Here is a 17553-nt window from a genome sequence, read left to right on the forward strand (position 1 = left end):
GAGCAGGAGAGAAAAGTCCACTATACGGCTTGCTGAGAATTAAAGACTTCTGGGTGAGCAAAAAGTTGCCTCAATAAAGGCACAGCAGCTGCATCTTTTGAAATTAGAAGACTTGCAAGCAAGCCTCAAAACCAGACTTCCAGGTCACCTAAGGAAACCTCAAAGAGGAACAAGATGGAACAATCTGATACTCAACAACATGGACTCCCTGAACTGGTAACGAAAGAGGATCTGGAAAAAGTGAAATCAGAAATAATTTATCAGATAACAACAGAGATTGTGTCCACAGTGCAAGACAGGATTAATAAATCTAGAGCAAAAACAGGTAAAAGAAAAAGAGTAGCTGAGGAACACAACAGAATCCCAACATAGAATACAAATGAAATCCATAAAACAGATGGAAACAGATATCCAGGAGATTAAAATCTCCATTGAAAGTTTACACAGCAGAACAAACCAATGAGAGAACAGAATTTCAGATATAGAAGACAGGATTACAATTATTGACCAGAAAAAGAAATATTTCTTAAAAATAGCAAGGGGTCACAAGAAATCTATCCATTAGCTGATAGACGATGCAAAGAAAAATAACATAAGACTGATCAGAGTAATGAAGAAAAGGAGAGAGTGCAATCGACATTAAAAAAAAAACCTGTTCAAGAAGTAATGGCAGAAAGCTTCCCAAGCAGGGGAAAAGAACACCCCTTCAGCTCGCTGCCTGGCCTCTGCTGTTTCTGGACATTTCAAGCTGATTTGTGCCTCAGGGCCTTGGCCTTGCTATCATTCCATCAGATGTTCTTTCTGGAGCTTTCCCCAGAGTTGCCTACTCCTCATCATTCCTTGTTGACCAGTCGCTCTCATAAAAAAATACTGGAAGAGACAGCACCCAGCCGCAGGATGGCCAAGTGCACCCCGTGCCACCCTGGCCCCATCCCCGGCCCCGGCCCCATCCTTCTGGGCCTTGCAGGTGCCAACCTGCCATTCTGGTTCCTTGCACTGACTCCATGGAGAGTTTATCATTTGATTTCTGTCATGATTCTTGGACTTGTCATTATGCAAATAATAAAGGATATGGTTCTGTCTTGAACAAGAGGTACCCACCTTCTGAGAAGCCTCAGCAAAAGCTCAAAGTTATCAATTCTAAACCAGATGAGAGACCCAGACTCAGTCATTGCATGGCAGATTCATGGGTGAACTTCAGCATATTTCTTCAAGAAATGTCTCTTTTTAAATAGCAGAGTCCTGGAAGTTTTGTCTCCTGGTCTGCAGCGTGTGCACATTTTTTACAGTCTTGGAAAGTTATATTCCTGGGGTTATCCTCAGCTATCTCCTGTTACTGTTTGCATTTCTATGTCCACTGTTTAAATGTAATGATATTGGACAAAAAATATACAGCAGGATCAAGTTGGTTCAGTTGAAACTAGATTTTGGAATCAGAGAATATATTAATCAGAAGAAACTCGAGAGGGCTGAAGCAGACAAAGAAAAGAATCACAAAGATGACAGTGAATTAGACCTTTCTGCTATTTGTCCTAAGATCAGCCTTACGGTTGCTGCCAAAGAGTTATCAGTGTCTAACACACACATCTCAGAAGTATCTTGGACCAATAATGGGACCTTCAACCTCTCAGAAGGATATACTCCGCAGACAGATACTTCCAATGATCTTGACAGGCCTAGGGAGGATGTTTTCTCTCAAGATTTCTCAGATTTCCATCTGTAGAAAATGGCACAGGAACAAACCACAAAGATGGATTAAGCCTCGGATTGCCCACTGAGCAGAAGAGGAAAAAGGAGCAGCTGGACGGGGCCATGCAGCAACCAGAGAGAGGACTTCAGCAGCCGGGCTCACTCTTCCTCTGAACAGTGACCAAGCCCTTCAGTTGATGAGCAGCCTGGCTGGGGACATCATCACAGCTCCAGTGATGGCTACCATCAAAGACCAGCTAGGAGGGGCTCAGCAGGCCCTGGCTCCCGCTGCACCCAGCCTGAGCAAGGACACAGACACTGAAGAAGGGGATGACTTTGAACTACTTGGCCATTCGGAGCTGGATCAAATTGAGAGTGATCTGGGACTCACATAAGAGCAGGAAGCAGAAACACAGCAAAGCAGGAAGTCTATTGGCTTCCTTTCACATCTTCTTGGTGGCCATTAAGCAGGGACTAGGCTTGCAGCAGGCACAGGCCACCACCAAAAAGTTTCAACCCAGCAAAAGTTAAAAAAAACAAAAAAGAAAGAAAAATGGAAAAAAAAATTAACTGTAAGCTTTAATGATTACTTTAGATTTTCTTTGTCTTATTTTCCCCTCTGTGGTGAATTAATTGCATATATATCAGCCAACACTGATAGATTGGTATTTCTGATAGTTGTTTTTATGTAATAAGCATGGACTTCATAAACATATATACCGTGTTGTCAGAAATATTAGGAGTTGTTTTTAAAGCAAAAAGAAAAAAAAAACCCAAACACCAAATTATTAAGATCCTTCTGTAAGTATTCTTTATAATTAATTTTCAAGCATGCAAAAGTTTATTGTAACTCATTAAAAATATTAACAATTAATTGTGAATATATGCTGTCTCAGCTCCCTTGTTCCTAATACTTGGAAATAATTTTTTAAAAAACTGGTAAATTTTGATGTAAAAAGACAGAAATTATCAAAGGATTGTTAGTTGAAAGACTTGGGAAATATCAAAATTAGTGTCCTAGGAAAAATTTTAAAAATAAGAAGTACAGATAGGCTGGGGCATCTCCCCATGTTTTCTGCAGTCGTAGGCATAGGCACACTTGAAAAGTGACGTCTTATTGGGTGCCACCGCTGGTCATATGAAGCATGGTCTTAACCAAAAAAAGTAAGTAGTTGTGTATCACATAGATGGAGGTTATGGTGTACCCAGAGATTCCGTTGTTTTGTTGCTCATTTTTGTCCTCTGTTTGTAATAGACATTGTGAGTGCAGATCTATTCTGCCTGCTCACACTCACTGCTCATATTTTATATTGTGTCATGGAAAATGTCACCTAAAATTGTGAAACTAGTTATGGATATGTTCTAGGAATGATGTCATCACCTCAATAAAGAAATAATAACTCTTGTTTTCTTAGTCTGTATAGATAGAAAAGATAGCTGGCTTTAAAATATTTATTTGCTATTGAAGTCTACCTATGTCACCTGTTTCTTATTGGGAAGCTAGAATATATTTTTTCCTTTGCCTTAAACTTGTTTAGATCATCTTTTAATGATCACATTTGGCTTACAGTTTTTAACAAAGGAATGAAAAGCAGAAACCAAGATAGTTATGTTTTTGTGATATAGACTTTTAGTAGTATTGAGGAACCATGTCAGTAAGTCTAAAACATCTCTTAAACTTTCAGGTATGGCTGGCATTTCTACAGATGCACAGAATCTGAGACTCTCAGAAAGGAAGGATAATCTAACAGTATAGGAAATCCGTCTTCCCATCCTTTCATTTCATGCCTTTTCTTACATTTGTAAAGAACAACTCTCGGTAACTAATCTTGTAATGAACCATCTCTTATTTATATTTTCTTTCTGAGGTATTAAATTATCTGACTGAATTTTGCCAAATGTTAAAGGGAAGAAAGTTACTGAAGACTTTCAACATTTGCTTTTGTGATTGACTATACTTACATGTTGTTAGTGTCTCCTACTATGTTTGATGTCCTTTATTGATGGTATCAAGTGAGCCTGTGCCTTCATTCTCTTGCCCATTTTGGTACAAATGTAAACCTGTGTTAGAAAATCTCTGAACTGTGTGGGTTTGGAAGAGTATGCCTGAATTCTTTTCAGTAAGAGTTTCTGGACATGAGGGAAAAATATAGAATCATATATTTATAAAATAGTCGCTACCAGGATTCTTTATTTTTAAAAAAATGTGTGTTTCTTCATTTGAAAAATATTCTTGGTTATGAGGTCAAAAAGTTTAAACATCATTTCAGTTTCTTCATTGAGGAGAAAATAAGAATTTCAATAACCAAATAATAAAAGAATATGTTATAAGTCACTGGACAAGCTTACAAGAAGATAAATTCAAGGACTGGTATTTGTATGAACAATGAATCTAGAATAAACTGTGACAAACTACAAATTAAAATGGGTTTGGGGATGGAAGGTTGGTAGGGTAGAAGATTGTGTCACCAGCACTACTGAGGAGACATACCAGCAGTCTTTGGAGAGGAGCACTATGACTATACATGCATTTGATGGGTTTATATAAGAATTTGTGATTACAAATTTAAACAATAATGGTACTCTTCTCAAAACTTTTAATTCAAATGAATGTAGGGATGCTGAAGATTCTGTGTGTGGGGGCATTGTTTCTGTGTTGCTATAGTACCAAATAAACCCTATGGCTGATCCAATATGATAGGGGACAGTAAGTCCTTTACCATGAGAAATTAAATCAATAACAGTATTTCTCCAGTATCTAAGACACTGATAAAGAATGGCTTTTTCCTTGTGAGATCTAAGTGAAATACAGTTATTAAAATGTGAACCATGGTTTTGCTCACTTCCTGTAGAAAGTGTGTAGCAGATGTGTAGCATGTATTTTTCTCTGAAAAAATAAAGTAGTGCTAAAGAAAAAAAAATACTAGAAGAAATATACCCTGATTCAGAATCTGTTGAGTGTTGAAATATCTGAAATTACCTTGCTTGTTAATTGTGTGTCCCCCGTACTCCACTGTATGTTGCATGAGGGTGACAAGGCCCAAGGTTATGGAGAGTATTGGAGTCAGACACCATGGGTTCAAATCCCAGCTCAGCTGAGGGACTTGGGGGAGTCTCTGCCCTTCTGTTTCTTCCTCCATAAAATAAGGGAATGAGAAGAGTCTCTATATGGTAAAGTAAGTAGGAGGTCCAGAATAGGAATTATTTCAGTAGTCATTGTTTTTGTTGCTATTATAATAGTAATAATAATCTAATTCTTGGTTTCTACCGAATCTAGTTTATATTAGATAGTAGAAGTTTAGTGGATGGATGGCAAGCAGAGAAAGGAAGTGTACAGCCCACCTCAAGCTTTTACCAAAACCAGAGAGCCCATCACAGAAAGGGACAGCCACCAGGAGCTTTTCTGCAACAGTCTCCACCTTCCCAAGTTCAGGGGTCCAATGTCAGATACAATGGAGGCAGCCTGGTCTTGAGGAGATGGAATCTAGAAAACCAGGTTTAAACCAGCACAGGCTGACTCAGTTCTCAGCAGCTCAGCAGGAGGCCAGAGCCTGGTCACACAGCCAGATCACTGTCTTCCAGCCTCTACTTTGTACAACTCACATTCTTGCTTCCCTGTGATGTTTAGGAGGGGGAATTAAAAAACTCCTGCCCCTCTGAGCCTCCTCCCACTGCCTCTTCCATCACTATTTTGTTTTTCCCCAGCTTTCTTGGCCTCCCAGCAGGAAAGGATCTGGAGGGTTCTGCCCTGCTGCAGGCCCCCTGAGCAGCCCTATTTGATCAGCATTAGTGAATGTAATGGCTGCTTGCCAATAGCCAGCAAGAGGCCTGCCCGGAAACCCTCCACAGACTCCTGGCCTCTAGCACTGCAGGGTTCAAGTATCTAGGAGATCAGAGAGGGAGGCAAGAGAAAATATAGGGAGGGCAGCTCCCCCTTGGCCTGGCCTCCATCAGACAAGTAATGGCAGATGGAAAGAAGGGGGAGGGAGAGGGAGGAGAGGGGGAAAAAGAAGAGACCAGGAAGAGAGAGAGGGAGAGGGAGAGAAATATTGAGAGATACACAGAGATGCCAAGAGACAGTGGAGAGGTGTTGGGGTGAAGAGAGAAGAGGACAGAAAAATAAAGACAGAGACATATAGAGTCCAAGGGAAATACTGAGGGGATCCAGAAAAGAAAGAAAGGAGACAAAGAAGAGAGATTAAGAAACATTTTCAGAGAAGAGGGGAAAGAAAAGAAGGAAAGGACATAGGAGAGAAGGGAACAGGACAGGAAATAGAAAGCAGATATCAAGAGTAAGAGAGAGAGACAGATATTGAGGTTGCTTGCTAAAGCAATGAGGCCAATACAATACAATATTTTTGGGGACGGCAGGGGTCTAAATCTATCACAGCAGAGCCTGAACAATGAAGCAGAACTTACTTGTTTCTTAAATTTAAAAAAAATCAATCTATATGTGGATCTGAGAACAGTAATTGGGGCTAAACCTTCAGAAAAGAGACTGTGGGAATTTTGCTCCCCAGAAGGTCAGATCTATTTGCCTTCAGCTTGGCAGTGTATTTACCTCTACAGAGCAATTGTTCATACTTACCCACGATGCAGTTCAGTTAGTGCTGACAGAGGAGCTCCCTGCCTGAGGAGGACCTGTCTATCCTAGAGGAAGAGGCTCCCAGTGACAGAAGATATACATAGGATGTGACCCAGTCTCAGGCTCACACGGCCAGCACGGGCTTAGTACTTGTCTCTCTCCCACTTCCACTGCAGCAGCCATCCCTCTCCTGGTGCCATTCACCATCAACTTTACCATCCTCTACCTGCTGTATGAGGAGGACATGAGTCACCCTGGGTCCAAGAAGTTTAACTTCACTGAGAGAGTCCTGCAGAAACTGGTGAGAGCCCTGCCCACTACACTAAGCCTCACCACCCACTCTGGGCCTGCCCACATCATTTAGGTCCTGCCATGACCCTCATCCCTGTGCAGGTCCAACCTCATCACCCCACACCACACTCGTCTCACCCCAAGCCACATCCACTCTCACCAGCCCCAAACACCTAACCCCTGCCCAGTGCCTCTCCACAGTGCCTAAGGCCCTGTCTGCTCTTTGAGTGATTCTGCCTCATTTCTTCTGTTTCCTCACAGCTCCAACCCTTGCTCAAGAGCAGCAGTGTGGGAGCTCTCTATGCCAGCTGCAGAATAGCCTCACTCAGGTGAGGCCCTCCTCATGAAATGCACAGCCCAAGTGGCAGGACACCTGGGGCAAAAGAGGGTCCACATTTCTAAACCTGCATTCTCACCTCCTACATGGCACTAACAGACTCTAGATCTATCCCAGCACTGGGAAGCTGAGGCATGAGGATTGCCATGACTTCAAGAACATACTTGGCTACAAAGTGAGTTAAGCCCATCCTGAAATACAGTGAGACTGTCTCAAAAAAAAAAAAAAGAGAGAGAAAATTATATATATATATATATATATTCACCAGGTCTGGCTCTTGAAGGTTTCTATTTTGTCACATTCATCTACCCCCGGCTTCATTTTCTTGCGAGGAAACAGATGAGAGGGGATGTAGGGACTAAGATCCTGAGTGAGATCAGAGCAATCAAAGCTTGAGTCACAGCTTTGACTTTTACTGAGGTCTGTGATTGTGACTCTGGGCTCCTGCTTACAGCTGCCCGTTCCCTGATTTCCCATTCTATACTCATCCCTGTTTATCAGTGGAGTCCAGAAATGTGGATTCAACTAAGTAATAACTGAAATCATTCAGAAAAAGGAATTATACCAGAACAGATCATCAGACTTCCCATGTTATCATTATTATTTCCTGAAAAAAACAAGATGAGAGCTGAAAACATGTCACTGAATTATATATTACATGGAACTTAGAGATGTTTAACATGCAGAAGAGTGTGCACAGTTGTGTAAAAACTACCTCATCTTTTACTAGGGACTTGAGGATCAAAGGATTTAGGTATATAAGGGGGTTCCTATCTGACTCCTGAGAGGTATGATGTATGATTGATATATATGTCTATATGCATGTATATATAATAGTTATCTATCTGGAGACATATACAAACATATTCATATGCTGCCATATAGTTTTAGTACATGACTACATGAAACATATATGGCTATATAAACATAGAGCTATATATGTAAATTATATACATGATGTATATGTATATAAGGCATTTGGCAATAGAGCTTTAGCATGTACCACATATTATCTACTAAATATATATGGTAGCTAGCTGAACAAAATTAATAAAACATTTAAACATAAATAATAGGTATAGGTAGAATGGCATGACATAGAATATAATTTTATTGAAGGTAATGTGGTAACATATGAAAAATAAAAGAAGCATATCTCATATACTTACATATTGAACACATTCAATGATATAGAATTGTGCTACATATATGATAAAGCAGGCTTATTGTGAGAATTAAATAATGTCAGCCCATAAGTTTGCCTTTAGTCTGAGATATGTGACTGTATGTACAAAGTTCAGGGTCTTGTGAACAGTGAGTTTTGGACTGCAGGTAACTGTTGCTCTAGGTGGCACCCTCCATATTTCTGGTCCTTAAGAGCCCCTTTCCCTCTGAATTGTCCAATAATATATGTGTGGCTGAGTCGGTGGTCATTGTCCTCTAGAAAGGGATAGGTTCTGGGCCATGAAGAGATCTAGACCTCAGGTTGGACCAGCCACATTACAAGACACACTCACCAAACAAGGGTCTCTCTCTGCCTGTTTGGCATCATTGCATTTCTGTAGTAATGTCCTAATCTGGCTGAGCCACAAGATCTAACTGGGCACATTAAGGTTTCTGACAACCCCACCTCTAAGAGGAAGTGCCACACACGATCCTGTGATAAATTGCTGTGATCAGTTTCCAAAGGCCTCTGCCATCCACTGCAATTCAGCCTGCAGGACCTCTGTGTGTCCATCAGAATCCATGTGAGGACTTCTCTGACATCATGTGAGCCCTGGCTCTAAAGGAGAGCACCCACACTGTATCATCCAGGCATCCAGGCCTTCAGGAGGCTTCTGCCAGCCCAGTGAGGGCTGGCTGGCATGATAATTCTTAATATTATGTGTGGATTACCCTGAAGACAGTAGATTCCTTATTAGCTAGTGTTTACCAAGATCCTCATTAGGGATGGCAGAGAGAGAGAGAGAGAGAGAAAGAGAGAGAGAGAGAGAGAGAGATGTAGAGAAACTGATGTAGAGATCCTTGGATCAACCATGTGTGGTGCTTACCAGGACTGAGAGGCATAGAGAAGCCATGAAAACGGACACCATTTGGTTACATAGCCCTGGAACTCAAGGTTTCAGACTGGTTGGAGTGGCTGTATGGGGATGAGCAAGATGACCCATAGTGTCACCTTCCTGGACCTCTACACCCTAGAGAGAGTCTCCAAGTCAATGGTGAGCATCAGGATGTGGCTCGGGTCTCTTCCTCCATGCTGAGTGGACTCTCCTCTCTGGATTGTCTCTCCTTGCCAACCTGGCCCTTGAAGCCTTGGCTATGTGTTCTCTGTGTGCTGACTCTTAGGGACCTCATGATTGGATTAGCTTCCTCTTCAGAGCCTTTTCTCTGTAGTGAGCATCCTGATAAAAAGTTCTACAGATCATGCTCTATGAATGTCCCTCTCCCTGCACCATTGTCCCTCTGTTTGGTACCTACCTCTCCCTTTATCCTAACCCACTGTCCTCCTCCTTCTCACTGCAGGATTAATGCATCAGGGCTCTGCACTCCTCACCAGCAGTGAGTATTCAACTGATTTCCCCACAGCAGGCAGAGCAGGAGCTGACCCCTTCTCATGCCCCATGATGTCTTCTTCAGGACCAAAGGCTGTGGGGGAAAATTTATTTACTCTCCATGCCTCCCCAGCTTCAGAAGAGTCCCATCTCAGCCCCATGTGCAGCAAGCCCCATAAGGAATCTCTCCTGCTGATTTCATCCCAGAGAATGCCTTGGAGCTTTCATTCATAAGAGCTTCTCCTCAGATCCTGGGACCTCCACACTGGACCTGAGAACCTCCAGGGTTCCTTTCTCCACCTCCATCCCCACAGGTAAGTACCAGTGCCTGGAAGTTCTGTGAGAAACAGGTTTGATCCTACAAACACCTCTCATGTGGCTCACTCAGAGATGGAAAGCTCACAGCAAAGCTACACATAAGGAATCAGGCCACCACCTCAACTGAATCCTGGTTCCACCTGATCTAGGTCCAGGGATTCATCAAGGAGAGGAGGTCATCTCTGTCCTCAGAGAGCTCATGATGCTGTGGTGATGATGACAGTGCCTGTGATGCTGCTGCTGCTGATGGGATGGTTCTCTTCGTAATGATGGTGATGGTCATGACAATGGTGCTGATAATGACATGGTCATGAAATGGTGGGGACAGTGATGACAATGGTGATAACGAGCGAAATAGAACACTTGACATGACAAATCACTGAATATGCACCCAAAACCTTATTCTGTACTTAGGTAGTATTGTTTAATAGGCTTTCACTCAGAGCTTCCTATCATTATAGGGAAGGAGGCATGAAAATTTTTATTTATCATTAATATTAATTTCTCCTGCTTAGTTTTTAAAATAAGTAAATGGCAATCGTATATATTTTCCCCACTTTTAACCTTGCATTTACTTCTCCTGACTCCAATTCTGAGCAAGCATGTGGGATACCCTGGTGGCATAGGACTCTAAATGTGGTTCCCATCTTCCCAGGATCTCCAGTCCAGCTCACTGGCGCCCTCTGGTGGAGAAGCGGACTCCCTGTGGGAGGGCAGGGTCTCCCTGGAAGATGCCCTTGACAGAGAACTTGGGAGGCTTCACTACAATTTCTCTTTTCTGTCTTTCTTGTTGCAGCCATGAGCCCTACTCTGGTGCCCTTTACCATCAACCTCACCATCACGAACTTGCAGTCCATGCTGGATACGGACCGTCCCGGATCCCTCAGGTTCAACATAATCAAGGTGATCTTGCAGCACCTGGTGAGAGCACAGAGGTGTTTGCAGCCCACTCCTCCTATTTCCATAGCTACTCAACCTTCTCACTCACCTCCCCCTCCATCCTCCCCAGCTTAGGCCTCTGATGAAGAACACCAGTATTAGCCCGCTATTCTCTGGCTGCAGGCTGACCTCGCTCAGGTAAGATGTCCAGGCATCGACCTTGTTCCCCACCTGACTGGTGGAGCAGCTCTGGGCACAGGTGATGCTGCACCCGCTGAGGTTTCTTCCAAGGTTTTGTCCTCTCAGGCTGCTGTTCTACCTTTCTCTGATCCTCACCAAGATAGACATTACTCAGAAGTGAATGTCCGGAATTTCCCAAATCATTCTGTATTCTGCAAAATGATAAAAGCAAACATGAAGATGTTTTGCTTTAAAAAAATTCTTAAATGATAGTCAGTGCTCAGTATTGATGCACTCAATACATAGGCAGGATTCTTGGGCTGCCTGACGGGTTTCTTATTTCCCTTGGCCAGGTCTAGAATGGTATGAGACTAGTATCCTTAAATACAAAATACAAAATGTTTCAACACCCTACCGAGGTCCCCAGTCCTGCGGAATACACGCCGAATCAGCCCACTGCAGACAGGCAGGTCTGTGCATGCCCTACCGAGGTCCTGAGTTGCACAGAAGATGCCTAATCATCCCTCTGCAGACAGGCAGGTCTGTGCATGCCCTACCAAGGTCCTGAGTTGCACAGAAGATGCTTAATCATCCCTCTGCAGACAGGCAGGTCTCCCATGCTCTACTGAGGTTCTGAGTCACACAGAACTCGCCAAATCAGCCCGCTGCAGACAGGCAGGTCTGTGCATGCCCTACCAAGGTCCTGAGTCATGCAGAAGATGCCTAATCACCCCACTGCAGACAGGCAGGTCTCCCATGCCCTATCTAGATCCTGAGTCACACAGAACACGCCAAATCAGCCCACTGCAGACAGGCAGGACTGTGCACACCCTACCAAGGTCCTGAATCATGCAGAAGACGCTGAATCACCCCACTGCAGACAGGCAGGTCTGCCCACACCCTACTGAGGTCCCCAGTGGCATGGAACACACATTGAATCAGCCCACTGCAGACAGGCAGGTCTGCCCACACCCTACCAAGGACCCCAGTGGCACAGAACACATGCAGAATCAGCCTGCTGCAGACAGACAGGTCTGTTGATGCCCTACCGAGGTCCTGAGTCCCATGGAAGACACCAAATCACCCTTCTGTAGACAGGCAGGTCTGCCCATGCCCTATCTAGGTTCTGAGTCACACAGAACATGACAAAGCAGCCCGCGGCAGACAGGCAGGTCTGTGCATGCCCTACTGAGGCCTGGAGCAGGGCAGAAGACACTGAATCACCCCGCTGAAGACAGACAGCAACCTGATTCCACACTACAAAGACGCAGAGGACACCAGAACACCAGACCAAGGTACTGAGTCCCACTGTTCCCGGTCCAGAGGTAGGGGCTTCTGAGCCATCGTCCAACTGCTCCTGGTCCAGAGAAAGGGGCTTTTAGGCCACCTGTCACACTGCTCCTGGCCCAGAGGAAGGGGCTTCTGGGCCACCAACCCTCCAACAACTCCCGGGCCAGAGGGAGGGGCTGCTGAGGCAACATCCCACTGCTCCTGGACCAGAGGAAGGGGTTTCCTGGCCACCAGCCCTCTGGCTGCTCCCAGCACACAGGAAAGGGCTTTTGGGTCACCATCCCTACCACTGCTCCCAGCCTCTGTCCCACCTCTCCCAGCTCAGAGGAGGTAATCCGTGCAGGGGCTAACAGGCCCCCGCCCCAGTTGAAATGAGAAAACAGGTAAATAAGTTTCAAAACCAGGCTTCCAGATCACTGACAGCAACCACAAAGGCAAATGAGATGGAACACTCTGATACTCAACCACCTAGATCCACTGAACTGGCAACAAAAGGGGATCTGGAAAAAATGAAATCAGAAATAATTTCTCAGATAACAGGAGAAATTGTGCCCCTAGTGCAAGACATGATTAATAAATCTAGAGAGGAGCTCAGGAACATGACAGAATCCCAACATAAGAAAAAATGGAATCCATAAAACATATGCAGGTAGGTTTCCAGGACATGAAAAACTTCAGTGAAAGTCTACACAGCAGAATGAGCCAATGTGAGGACAGAATTTCAGATATAGAAGATAAGATTGCAATTAGTGACCACGAAAAGAAAACTTGCTTCAAAATTATAAGGGAACATGAGAAATCAATCCAGCAGCTGCTAGATGATGCAAAGAAGAATAACATAAGACTGATGGGGCTCAATGAAGAAACACGAGAGAATGGACACAACATAAAAAATCTCTTCACAGAAATAATGGCAGAAAACTTCCCAAGCAGGGAAAAAGAGCTTGACATACAGATAAGTGAGGCATATAGGAATCCAAATAGTCTTGATCAAAAAAAACTACACATAGGCATAAAATTGTTAAGATTCCAGAAACACAACAGAAGAACAAAGTTCTACAAGCAGTCAGAGAAAAGAAAAAAATCACATACAAAGGAAAGCCAATCAGAATCACAGCAGACTTCTCAACACAAATCATCTAGGCAAGAAGAGCTTGGAGAGACATATTCCAAGTCCTAAAAGAAAACAGCCTCCAACCCAGATTGATGTATCCTGCAAAACTATCTTTCAAAATGGGTGGAATAATAAGATACTTTCATGACAAAGAGCAACTTAGGAACTTTGTGAATACCAAACCAGCACTGCAAAGAATTTTACACAATAACCTAGGAACAGACATTGAGGATCACAACCCCAGGGAGCAAAACAGAATGAACCCATCTGGCATGACAAGAAATTAAATGGAAAGGGGGAGAACCCAACAAAAAGAAAAAGTCATGGCAATGTGAAGTCAATACGTTTCAGTTATAACCATCAACAATAATGCTCTCAATTCACCAATCAAAAGAAATAGATGGGCAGAATGGATCAAGAAGCAAAATTCAACAATATGCTGCATACAAGAAACACACTTAATTCAAAAGGAAACTCATAGACTGAAAGTTAAAGGGTGGAAAACAATACTGCATGCTACAGGAACCTGAAAAAAAGCAGGAGTAGCTATCCTCTTGGCCGATCAAGTAGATTTCAAACCAACACTGATTAAGGGAGACGAAGAAGGACACTACATCCTTGTAAAGGGAAGAATCCAAGAGAAAGAGATGACAATCATAAATATCTATGCACCAAACACTAATTCACCCAACTATATAAAACAAATACTAAGGGACATGAAAAGTCATATATGCACTAATACAATTGTAGTGGGAGACCTCAACACCCCACTATCACAAATAGATAGATCAGCTAGACTAAAAATAAGCAATGAAATACTAGAACTCAATCGAACTCTTGAACAAATGTACTTAACAGATGTTACAGAGTATTCCACTCCACAAAACCAGAATACACATTCTTCTCAGCTGCACATGGGTCATTCTCCAAAATAGACCACATACTCACACATAGAACAAGTTTAAGTAAGTGCAAAGGAATTGAAGTTATCCCCTGTATATTATCAGACCATAGTGCGATGAAATTGGAGATCCATAGCAAAAGAAACTAAAAAATTTCATAAACACATGGAAATTGAACAACACACTTCTGAATAACCAATGGGTCACAGAGGAAATTAAAGAAAAAATCAGACAGTTCCTTCAATTAAATGAAAATGACAATACAACATATCAAATCTATGGGACACAATGAAAGCAGTCTTACAAGGGAAATTCATAGCAGTGAATACACATATTAGGAAAACAGAATGAGCCCAATTAAACAACCTGATGCTGAACCTCAAGCTTCTAGAAAGAGAAGAGCAGGACAACCTCAAAGCTCATACAAGGGAGGAAATTATAAAGATCAGAGGAGAAATCAATGCAATGGAGACTAAGAGAACGATACAAAAAATCAATGAAGCCAAGTGTTGGTTCTTCGAAAGAATCAACAAAATTGACAAACCTTTAGCCAACCTTGTCAGAAAAAGGATAGAAAAGGCCCAAATCCATGCAATTGGGAATTAAAAGGGTGAAATTACAAAAGACCCAGCAGAAATCCAGAGGATCATCAATACCTACTTCCAGAACCTATACGCCAATAAGATGGACTACACAGAAGAAATGGACAGATTCCTAGACACATATGAATTACCAAAGTTGAAAGAAGAAGACCTAAAAATTCTGAACAACCCAATATCAACCAATGAAATTGAAAATGTAATTAAAAACTTATCAACAAAGAAAAGCCCGGGCCCTGATGTCTTCTCTGTTGAATTCTACAAGACATTTAGAGAGGAACTGCTACCACTACTGTTTAAACTCTTCAAAGAAATTGAAAGGGATGCAATACTCCCAAATTCATTCCTGGAAGCAACCATCACCTTGATCCCCAAAGCAGAGAAAGACCCATCTGAAAAAGAAAACTATAGGCCAATCTCACTAATTAACATAGATGCAAAAATCCTTAATAAGATACTGGCAAACAGAATGCAGAAGATTGTCAAGAATATCATACACCCTGATCAAGTGGGATTCATCCCAGGGATGCAGGGATGGTTCCATATAGAAAAATCAATTAATGTAATACACTATATCAATAGAGCCAAGGACAAAAACCATATGATTATCTCCATAGATGCAGAAAAAGCATTTGACAAAATCCAACATGCATTTATGATAAAAACCCTACAAAAAATTGGAATAGATGGTCTCTACCTCAAACTAATAGAAGCCATCTATGAAAAAGCAACAACCAATATCATACTAAATGGTCAAAAACTGAAATCCTTCACACTCAAATCAGGAACAAGACAAGGATGTCCACTATCACCACTCTTGTTCAATATAGTTCTGGAAACATTAGCCATGGCAATTAGACAAGAGAAAGAAATAAAAGGAATAAAGATAGGTAATGAAGAAGTCAAATTGTCATTATTTGCAGATGACATGATACTCTATGTAGAAGACCCCAAGAACTCCACCAAAAGTCTTCTAGACTTAAAAACCAAATTCAATCAAGTAGTTGGTTACAAGGTCAACACACAAAAATCAATAGCTTTCCTCTACACGAATGACAGACTCACTGAGAGAGAAATAGGGCAAATAATTCCTTTCACAATAACATCCAAAAAACTGAAATACCTAGGAATCATCCTAACAAAAGAAATCAAAGACCTCTTCTCTGAAAACTATGGCACTCTGAAAAGAGAGATTGAAGATGATATCAGAAAATGGACAGACATCCCCTGCTCCTGGGTAGGAAGGATTAATATAGTCAAAATGGCCATAGTTCCAAAACTGCTATATAGATTGAATGCAATTCCGATTGAGATCCCAGCAGCATACTTCATAGACCTTGAGAAAACAATCCAAAAATTCATTTGGAACAAGAAGAGACCCAGAATAACAAAAGCAATTCTAGGTAACAGAGACATGGCAGGGGGTATCACAATCCCCAACCTTCAACTCTACTACAAAGCTACTGTGATAAAAACTGCATGGTACTGCCCAAGAAACAGACCTGAGGACCAGTGGAACATATTAGAAAATGCAGAAACAATTCCAGACACACTGAGCCATCTCATCTTTGACAAAGGAGCCAAACACCCTCACTGGAGGAAAGATAGCCTCTTTAATAAATGGTGCTGGAAAAATTGAGCTTCAACTTGCCAAAGATTAAAACTAGGCCTGTATCTCTCACCATGCACTAAACTAAAATCAAAATGGATTAAAGATCTAAATATTAAAATAGAAACTCTGAACGAGTTGGGACAGAGGTTAGGTAAAACCCTTTAAGACATTGGTGTAGGAAAAGATTTTATAAACAAAACCTCAGTTGCCCATGAACTAGCACCAACAATCAACAAATGGAATCTCTTCGTATTCAAAAGCTTCTGTACAGCAAGAGAAACCACCAGCAGTGTGAAGAGACAACCCACAATGTGGGAAAAAATCTTCACCTGCTCTTCCTCAGACAAAGGTCTACTATCTCAAATCTATAAAGAACTTAAAAAGATCAAACCTCCCAAATTTAAAGACCCAATCCAAAAATGGGTATCTGAAATGAACAGACATTTCTCAAAATAGAAATAGCAAATAAATACATGAAAAAATGTTCAATATCACTGGTCATTTGAGAGATGCAAATGGAAACAATGCTGAGATTCCACCTCACTCCAGAAAGAATGGCTGCTATCATGAAATCAACCAATAACAAATGCTGGCAGGGCTGTGGGGAAAAAGGAACCCTGCTCCACTGCTGGTGGGAGTGTAGACTGGTGCAACCACTGTGAAAATCAGTATGGAGATACCTCAAAGAGCTAGGACTGGAAGTCCCATTTGACCCCACTATTCCACTGCTGGGGATCTTCCCCAAAGAATTAAAAGAATCATACCACAGTGATATATGTGCACCCATGTTCATAGCAGCACAGTTTGTAATAGGTAAAACTTGGAAACAGCCCAAATGCCCATCAACTGGAGACTGGATAAAGAAAATATGGTTTTTATATAAAATGGAGTACTAATTAGCAATAAAAATGAGAAATTAGAGACATTTATAGCTAAGTAAATGCACATTGAGGCAATACTCTTAAGTGAAATAAATAGGACACACATGTGTAAATACCGAATAGTTTCTCTGGTGTGAGAAACTGAAAGTGTAAATAAGATCTAAATGTATAATAGGTCATGTGAAATAGGAAGAAAAGGGGGAAAGTGGAAGGAAGGCGGAGGTCTAGGGGAAAGGATAGAAAGGAATCGGATTAATATGAGAAAATGGAAAAATAGGAACAATATCTTTGTAAATAGGGAGGAGTGGAGGGGTTGAAGGGAGC

The 17553-nt window shown here is 42.0% G+C and overlaps 1 pseudogene; it reads left to right on the forward strand.

Annotated features, from left to right (window-relative positions):
* Positions 1-1038: 1038 nt before the first annotated feature.
* On the forward strand, positions 1039-2156 carry LOC101714177 (reticulophagy regulator 1 pseudogene; annotated as a pseudogene).
* The last annotated feature ends 15397 nt before the right edge of the window (positions 2157-17553 follow it).

This window comes from Heterocephalus glaber, unplaced genomic scaffold (assembly GCF_053883595.1).
Source record: "Heterocephalus glaber isolate CG9 unplaced genomic scaffold, H.glaber_assembly_v1.0 deba00001532, whole genome shotgun sequence".
NCBI lineage: Eukaryota > Metazoa > Chordata > Mammalia > Rodentia > Bathyergidae > Heterocephalus > Heterocephalus glaber.